Source organism: Taudactylus pleione, unplaced genomic scaffold (assembly GCF_031769625.1).
Source record: "Taudactylus pleione unplaced genomic scaffold, aTauple2 ptg000215l, whole genome shotgun sequence".
Classification (NCBI taxonomy): Eukaryota; Metazoa; Chordata; class Amphibia; order Anura; family Myobatrachidae; genus Taudactylus; species Taudactylus pleione.
In genome coordinates, this window is record NW_028284617.1 from 343,358 (window position 1) to 353,603 (window position 10,246).

Consider the following 10,246-nt stretch of genomic DNA (forward strand, 5'->3'; position numbering starts at 1 on the left):
AAATGTCTAATTTGCAAATACATGAAGAAATGTCTGTCTACTAACTCATACTTATTTTTTAATTCAGAAAAAGACATCAAGACTCCCCCCGGATCAAAAACATCTCTGATCGATACAATGCCAGCCTCTTTCCATCTCTTATATACATAATTTTGCAGGCCTGGAATAAAAGCTGGATTTCCCCAAAAGGTCGTAAACCTGGAGGAGCAAGGATTTCTTTGTAATTTGATATTGGTGTACCTCCAGGAATGATATGTAGTAAAAAATAAAGTACTGAAAAATATCTGTGCTGGAATGTCTTTTTTGGGTGAGTGAAGTAGTGCCCCCGGGGAGAAAGGGAAAAATAGTTCTACTTCTAGGTCAAAATTTACAAATATAGATCTACACCAAAACCAATCCAGAATATATCTAAAATGTGATGCTCTACTAAATGATTGTAAATTGGGTAAATTTACCCCACCTTCAGAGCGGGGCAGCTGCATCTTAGAATAAGCTATTCTTGGTTTTTTATTATTCCATGGAAATTTTGAGAATAAAGAGTCCACATGGGAAGCATCTTTCTTTGTGAGGTCCAAAGGAAGCATCTGCAACAAATATGCTAGTTTGGGAAAGGCAATACTTTTAATCACAGTAGTTCTGCTTAACAAAGACAAGGGCAAATTCATCCAACCAGACAATATCTTAGAAATGGTTGATAATACAGGTCTAAAGTTAGCCGTGTATAAATCTATTAATAACCTAGCAATCTGAATTCCAAGGTATCTGAGAGTAGTTGTGACCACTGGAAACAGGGAAACTATTGGGTGCAAATCAAATCCTGTTACATCTCCTGATAAGGGAAGCATTTCAGATATAGTATAATTTACTTTATAACCAGCAAACTTCCCAACATCTCCAATTAAAGAGACAATTACTGGAATAGATTCATTAGGCTTAGATATTAGTAGAAGCATGTCACCTGCGAACAGTGCCATCTTAGCCTCTACCTTCCCCACCATAATACCAGTAAAAAGTGAGGATTCTCGTAGAGCAATCGCCAGGGGTTCCAAAGCTAGTGCAAAAAGTAGGGGCGACAGTGGGCGACCCTGGCGTGTACCCCTCTTTATATAGAACGGTGAGGACAGATATCCATTATTCATTACCTGTGTCATAGGTTCTGAGTATAGATTAGCTATTAATTGAGTGAACTCCGCCGGTTCCTCAAACCTTCGCAATGACTCAAGTAAGTGGTCCCACGTGATTAAATCAAACGCCTTTTCGGAATCAGTTGATAGTATTACATTGGCATGGTGAGAACCAGTGAATTCCACCCATTGCATAACTGAAAATACCTTCCTAATATTTGCAACAGACTGGTGGCCGTGGATGAATCCAGTTTGATCAGCGTGGATGATGGATGGTAGGACTAATTTAAGTTTATTTGCTAGTAACTTTGTGAAGATCTTATAGTCCGTGTTTAATAATGATATCGGACGGTATGAACTGGGGAGTTCTGGATCCCGACCTGGTTTTGGTAGAACTCTGATGGTGGCAGAATTAAAATTTTGTGGAGGACTATTACCCATTAGAATTGAATTATATATTACCATAAGGGTTTCAGAAATTTTTGAGGAGAGAATCTTATAGTAATCATTAGAATAGCCATCAGGACCTGGGGCTTTATCATTTTTTAGAGAAGAAATTATTGCTATTATTTCATCTGTGGTTACTGGTTTTATCAAAGATAGAGCCTGATCTGTGGACATAGCCGGTACATGCAAGTTGGACCAAAAAGCTGTTTTTTTTACTCATCCAGGACCGGATCAGAATATAGTTGAGAGTAAAATGATTTAAGAATTGCTATCATCTCTGCATTGGATCTGACCAATGTACCGTCATCTTTTTTTAAGGCTTTAATAATTGTAGGGGAGTGATGTCCTTTTATTAAGTTAGATAATAATCTACTTGATTTATTCCCATGGGTATAATATCTCGATTCTTTACTGAAAGTATATTTAGACTCCATAGAGGATAAAACATTGTCAAACTGGGCTTTTTGAAGATAATATGATTGTTTGGATATCAGATTAGGATTACTTTTAAAATCTTGGTATGCAGATGTAAATTTTGCCTGGGATTCCAAGTAATCTGATCCTATTTGTTTTTCTCTATGTTTGCAATAAGATAAAATAGCACCTCTCATCACAGGTTTGGAGGCCTGCCAAAAGAGGAACGGGTCAGTATGTTCACAATCTGAGTTATTATGTTTAAAATCACTCCATGTGGACTCCAACATATTACGAAACTTAATAGAACTAGACAAGTAAGATGGAAAACGCCACTGGCGGAAAGGATCCCTATCTGTAGTACCCGATATCGGTATCCAACACAAAGCGTGATCCGATATATGTATTGGTTCTGTTTTAGAGTTTATTACTCTGGAGAACAAATGGTTGGAGATCAACAAGTAATCGATGCGGGAGAGAGTGCCATGAGCCGCAGATAAGCATGTAAAAGCCTTCTCCACTGGATGGCACACCCTCCACACACCTACCAATCCCAGCTGGTCACATACATAGGGCACACCAATCTTTGGGGGGGAAGGTCTTGTTAACATAGTATTTCTGTCTAATACATTTGAGGTAACTAAATTGAAATCTCCTCCAAGAATAAGAGGTGCATCTGAGTACATATGTAATTTAGAAAGAATATGTAGAAAAAATTTCTTGGATTGTGAATTAGCAGCATATATATTACATAGAGTAAATCTAGAATTATTGATTGATATGTCTGCAATAACATAACGGCCACGTGGGTCGGTAGTAGTTGAGTGGACAATTATATTATGATTTTTGTTTACCAAGATGACTACCCCCCTAGCCTTAGAAGAATATGTGGAGGAGGCTAAGACTGACCATCCCAGCATGTTTAATTTAATCACTTCAGGAGGGAGGAGATGTGTCTCTTGTAAGAAAACAACATCAAGTTTAAGTTTTTTCGCATAAAGGAGGATTTTCTTTCTTTTTATCGGGGAGCTAATCCCACCCACATTCCAGGTACCATAAACAAAACTAGTCATGATGAAATACGGAAGAAGCGTAGTAACCACTGAGCCACTTTAATATCATCAGATAGTGAGAACACCATATAGATCGTATCATAAGATAAGCAAGACAAGACACATGAGGATTACTAAAATGAAAAAAAAGGGGGAAGACAAACAAAAAACTGTTAAGGGTCAAGAAGTTCCCTAAGATTTGAATACAGACAGATTTTCAACGCATTAGAGCGCAAAAACATCTCTTTAACAATTTAGGTATGCATTTGACATACCCCGGCATTTGAAGACAAATAAATCGTCATACAGCATAACATAATATAACGTTACCATTATACTTATTAGAACTTCCTAGTCTAATTTTAATAAAAAAGATATGTCTAAGAAATTTATAGAGACCTCTAATAATCAGACAGCATAGAAATAAGTCCCCTTACGTTAGCTTTTTGTATTAAATTAGACTTCAAAAACAAATATATGAAGACATATGAAGAAAACTAAACTGCACTTTGACTTCAGCTCACGTGGATGGCTTAATAGATTCATGGGTCAAATGTAGAGGAAGACACCATCTCCTCGGAAATGAATAGATTCGCATCAGCAACCAAAGTGAAGTCCTTAAAGGAATCTCCATTAAACAATCGCAGTCTCGCATGGTAAAGCAGAGCAAATTTGCGATTGGCCTTGTATAAACGGGAACAAAGAGGAGAAAACTCTCTCCTTGCCCGTGTCACCTCTGCAGAATAGTCTTGAAATATATGGAATTTAGATCCCTCCCACTGAAGTTCTCCATGTCAGCGTGAAGCGCTCCAAATGGCATCCTTGTGGAGAAAGTTTAAGCATCTGAGGATAATAACACGTGGTCTAGAGTCCTTAGAGTCACGCATTGGGCCAATTCTATGCGCCCTTTCCACTACCATATCAGAACATATATCCGTTATATTCAGTAGTTCCGGTAAGGTCCACATAAGAAATCGAGACAGTTCTGTGCCCTTAAGGGTTTCGGGTAGGCCAGTGATGCGAAGGTTGTTCCTTCGTGATCTATTTTCTAAATCATCAAGTTTACTCAATACTTGGTAATGTGATTTTTGTAGAGAAGCAGTATTGGTTTTTAACTCCTCAATATCGTGGAACATGACTTCCAGTCTATTCTCATTGGTCTGAAATCTGAGATTTTATGTCCGAGACCGCTTGTGTTAGTTTAGCTGAATGAGTGTCCATTATAGGGCCCATAGCCTCCTGGATCACTTTAACCACTTCTCCATAGGTAACAAGGTTATCTTGATGATCTGAGGCAGGGGAAGAGGGCTGAGATATAGCAGTGCTTGTATCCATGTCTGCAATGGAGCACTGTGTCTCAGAGGCAGAAGCCATGTTGATTTCAGCTCTTCTTTTCTCAGAGCGAGCTCTTTGTTGTTTGGGCTGCCTTTGAGAAGGGCCAGAATGCTCCATCTGATGTTAGAGCCTCAACTCCTTTTAACACTGGGATATCTTGCTGTATTTAAGGTGCTGCTAGTGCAGCTTTATGGATTGGAATGCCGGGGTTAATGTAGAGCTCTTTAGGTGCCTATTAATTAGGAGCACTAAGGCTGTTGTGGTAATTAATTAGAGAACTTTCAGATAATATTGTGCTCAAATGCCGCTTTGAAAATAGAAGGGGAGCGCTTAGTGAGAAAGTGAGAGTTTGTATAAACTTAAAATGGCGCCCGGAACTCCTTTCTCCCCAGGGAGTTCCCTCTCTTGAATAACTGTCACCTGTAATGTTGGGACAGGAACGAGGGCCCGACCGGCGGCGTTCTCTCATGTCTCCACAAGCTGTGGTGAGTAATGAGCGGGGATATAAATCGGCGGCGGGGGATGCGGCAGCTTTTTATCCCGACGTGTCAGGGAGAAGTCAGAGCCTCAGCACTGGCGTCTCCGCTGCTGCTGGCTCCCCGGGCCCTTCGTCTGGAGGCTAGAGAGGCTGTCTGGCAGGTGAATTATCTGCCCGGGGGTCTTTAATTTGTCAGAAAGTGCAGGACTGACCCAGGGAACGGGATAGCACGGCGGCAGGCGCTGTTTGAAGATTAAAAACAGCGGAGCTCCGGCGCCATGCTGCCGTAATCTACAGCGTCCAAGCCACGCCGCCACAGTCCAGGTTTTAAGGATATCCATGCTTGAGTCCAGATAGGTAAATCAAATTGACTAAGCTACTAATTATGTCACCTGTGCTCAAACATAGATATCCTTAAAACTTAGTATGTAGAGGCGGAGTTTGATATACTCTGGTATAGTGTGTGCCCATGTTTAGACTATATCAGTTTTTCTGTACTCCAGGAGGTCTATTTAGTAAAGTGAGAGTTTTTAGAAATGGAGATGTTGCCCATAGCAACCAATCAGATTCTAGCTATAACCTTCTAGAATATTGGTGGGAAATAAGCGGCCCCCCAGCTGTTGTAGAACTATACATCCCATCATGCCCTGCCATAGTTTTTCTATTTGGCCATGCTAAAACTGTTGCAAGGCATGCTGGGATTTGTAGTTCAACAACAGCTGAAGAGCCGCTTATTGCCCACCCCTGTTCTAGAAGGTGCTAGTTAAATGTTAAGTAGATTCTGATTGGTTTCTATTGGCAACATCTCCACTTCTAAAAAATATATCCCCAGGTCTCAGGAAACAGTGCATGATTCCCATACTCTGTGCTGGATCACAAGTGTATTCATTACTGACTGACTTAACATATTTTAAAATGTACTATTTATGTAACTTGTGATTCTATGAGGAGACCTGGAAAACATGCATTAGGATTACATTTTGGATCAGGTTATTGGCTGCAGCTCATAGTAGAGCAGTGCTCCTCAAATCCAGCCCTCGGGACACACTTACAGTGCATGTTTTCAATATATCCTTGTTGGAGACAGGTGTATTCATTACCAACTGATGTGTTTTGAAAGATCCACAGGTAGTTCTAATTATTTCACTTGTGAGACCTGGAAAACATGCACTGTTAGTGTGTCCGTGTATTGAATTTGAGAAGCACTGAGTACAGTAACCTATCCATACCTCAGTAACACTGCTGTGTTGTAAATAGGTGAACCATCTGCAGTTCAAGACATGAGGGGAGGCCCATGAGCAAATGTTCAAGTCCTCTCAGATCCATTCCGATACATGACTATTCATTTTAATTTTTAGTATATATGTAGCTTTACAAGTTTATATGGCATCTGGTTTGTATGTTGACTAGTGCTGTAGTTCGTTTTCACCCTAAAGGCAAACTAGGCACATGCAAATATCAGCACATTTCAGGGGGCATTCTTACAGTTCTTTTTTATTACCATATCATTTTCATCTTGACACTTGGGGCTATATATATGAAGCAGCGGCTTCTCGGCGGATACAGTTACACACTTGTCTGTGGCAGCTGTTCTCCAACACTCAGTAATGATGCGCACACACGTAGCTATCTGCCAGTGATACGATATCGATGGCAGATCGTTATGCACCCTCCCTGGTATGCTGGATGATCAATATCGATCATCCAGCACACCACCAACTTACCGATGACTGTAGCGACCCGCGATCGTCGATCGCAGGTCCCTACAGTAACTTATGTGAAAATAACCATAAGGTTACTGATTGCGCTCTACCCTTGGTGGATTGGTACTTGTCATTGGACAGGAAACTAATGTGTACAATACTAAATGTCTCTAGACCTGTGTTACTCAATCATGACTATGAGATTCAGTATTATTTTAAGTTCCTTTCCATTGCTAGTGAGTGTTATTGCATGTATGGGTGTTGTGCTTCTTTGGTTGTTTTGCATGCTATGCATGTCCCACAGTAGTAGAAACCCCCTGTAATTGGTTTTGGTTTTAGTGTTGTTTGGATAGTTTTGGTGGGGGGAATGTGATTTTTGATTACTTAGCTTCTCACATCAGGTGCTTTACGAAACACTATCTTTGGTACAGGTGGTAGGATGTCCCCCAAGGTCTCGTCCTGGAGTAATATGTGCCAGTGTTTTTTCAGTACGTGTTTGATTTGACTTGCTTGTCTATTGTACTGTGTGATGAAGAGGACTTTGTTTTGCTTATTTGATTCTGTCTTTGATTTATATTCTAGAAGTGGTTCTCTATTTTGTTCTCTCACTTCTTTGTATGCTTGTTGTTCTAGGTCTTTGTTGTAGTTCTTCTCCAGAAATTGTGATCTTACGGTCGTGCTTTGTTTGTCATAGTCTGTTAGCTTTGAACAGTTACGTCTTAGCCTCTTGAACTGCCCAACTGGTATGTTATTCAACCAGTTGGGGTGGTGTTCACTTGAGGCTAACATCATACTGTTCACATCAACTGTTTTGCGGAACGTGTTTGTCTGGATTTTGTTGTTCTCGATAAAGATGTTTAAGTCTAGGAACTCTACTAGGGATTTGCTATATTTGGTGGGGAATACAAGGTTGTTTTCATTGTCATTGACGTATGTAATGAAGTTTGTGAGTGAAATGATGTCTCCTTTCCAAATAAAAAAGACATTGTCTATGAATCTCGTCCATGTAACGAGGTTCGCGTCGAGCTTAGGATGGGACCAGATGTTTTTGTCCTCCCAGTAACTCATAAAGAGATTTGCAAAGCTTGGCGTGAACCTTGTTCTCATAGCGGTTCCCTTGGTCTGTATGTAGAACTCATCGCCGAACCAAAAGTAGTTGTGTGTTAGGATAAAATTTATGCTTTCAATGATGAAGTCTATTTGTTTTTCTTCCATTTCTGGGTCCAAAGTGAGGTAGTGTCTGGTGCTCTCTAAACCCTGTTCCTAATCTATGATGGAATATAAAGATGCCACATCACAAGTAACTAACCAATAGTCTTCATTTCATTTCATGCTTTTTAGTCAGTTGAGAATGTCTGTTGTGTCTCGGAGGTATGCTCTTTGAGCCTTTAGATATGGTTGTAGGTAGGTATCAAAATATTGTGAGAGGTTGGCGGTGAGTGAGTTAATTTCGGATATGATGGGCCTGCTTGGTGGTTGTGTCTGGTCTTTATGAATTTTGAGTAAGTAGTAAAATACAGGAATTACCAATTTTTTATATTAATGAATTCATGTTCTTGTTTCGTGAGTATTCTTTCAAGAAGTCCCTTTTTAAGTAATCTCTGAAGTACTGACTAAAAATTTTTGGTGGGGTCCTGTTTCAGCTTACTATATGTGTTTTCATCTCTAAGTATTCTTAACGCTTCTTTAAGGTAGTCAGCTTTGTCTAGTAGGACTATTCCACCCCATTTGTCTGCCGGTTTGATAATGATGTTTTTGTTCCTTTGTATATGGTTCTCCATGATGTAACTGGGGTAGAATTGATAGGTGGGTTTATGATTGGTGTGTTTGTATATGTCGTTACTTGTTGGTTTGTGTTGGGGGCATGGGTGTCTTAGCAAATAATTATTTGAGGTCCATGTATGTGTCAAACTTGTCCATCTTGGCTGTTGGTGCAAATTTTAGTTAGAGATGAGCGGTTCGGATTCTGTGGAATCCGAACCACTCAGAACAGTAGGGATCCGAGTCCACCTGAGCTGAGGCTCGGGTGTTCCTGCCATCTCTGATCCCCACTGCGAGCCAGACGTCTGCGTCCTGACATGGGATCTTGCAAGAGTGCTGAACTCTCGCGAGAGGCGAGAGTTCGCCTCTACATAAGGTGCCGAGTCCCGTGACTCAGCGCCATTTGTCCTGCACACTCCGATAGTGCGCTACTCTGCAACTGGGCTGAGGGGGCACTGAGTGGCTAGATCACTAGCGTTGATCAGAGTGGCTGTATAAGGGGACACACACTGATGCTGCATTATACTCTGCTAAGTGGCTGCGCTGGCAAAAGTGACTGTGTATGTAAGGGGCACACTGCATGCTGATGTATGCTGCACTATACTCTGCTGATTAAGTGCGGTGTCCAGAGACTCACAAGTGGCGGTGACTGTGTAAGGGGGCACACTGACTGCAAGAAGTGGCTGTGTGTAAAAAAAATAAAAAATAGCCCTCTGTGTATAACAAATACAAGCACCGTGACTTTGTGGGCCATAGCCCTCTGTGTATAACAAATACAAGCACCATGACTTTGTGGGCCATAGCCCTCTGTGTATAACAAATACAACCACCTTGACTGTGGGCCATAGCCCACTGTGTATAACAAATACAAGCACAATGACTTTGTTGGCCATAGCCCTCTGTGTATAAAAAATACAAGCACTGTGACTTTGTGGGCCATAGCCCTCTGTGTATAACAAATACAAGCACTGTGACTTTGTGGGCCATAGCCCTCTGTGTATAACAAATACAAGTACTGTGACTGTGAGCCATAGCCCTCTGTGTATAACAAATACAAGCACCGTGACTTTGTGGGCAATAGCCCTCTGTGTATAACAAATACAAGCAATGTGACTTGTGGGCCATAGCCCTCTGTGTATAACAAATACAAGCACTGTGACTTTGTGGGCCATAGCCCTCTGTGTATAACAAATACAAGCACCGTGACTTTGTGGGCCATAGCCCTCTGTGTATAACAAATACAAGCACCGTGAATGTGGGCCATAGCCCTCTGTGTATAACAAATACAAGCACCGTGACTGTGGGCCATAGCCCTCTGTGTATAAAATATACAAGCACTGTGCCTTTGTGGGCCATAGCCCTCTGTGTATAACAAATACAAGCACCATGACTGTGGGTCATAGCCCTCTGTGTATAACAAATACAAGCACCGTGACTTTGTGGGCCATAGCCCACTGTGTATAACAAATACAAGCACCGTGACTTTGTTGGCCATAGCCCTCTGTGTATAACAAATACAAACACCGAGACTTTGTGGGCCATAGCCCTCTGTGTATAACAAATACAAGCACCGTGACTGTGGGCCATAGCCCTCTGTGTATAACAAATACAAGCACCGTGACTGTGGGTCAAAGCCCTCTGTGTATAACAAATACAAGCACCATGACTTTGTGGACTCTAGCCCACTGTGTATAACAAATACAAGCAATGTGACTTGTGGGCCATAGCCCTCTGTGTATAACAAATACAAGCACCGTGACTTTGTGGGCCCAAAAATACAAGCACCGTGACTTTGTGGGCCAAGCTCTTTCATCAATTGATATCAATGATTCAAAGGAGATCACAGTTAGATCCTAGGTGCTATACTTAAATAAGCAGTGTCAAAGCAGCTACCCATTAATGTCAGATAGTGCATAACTAAAATGTTCTATT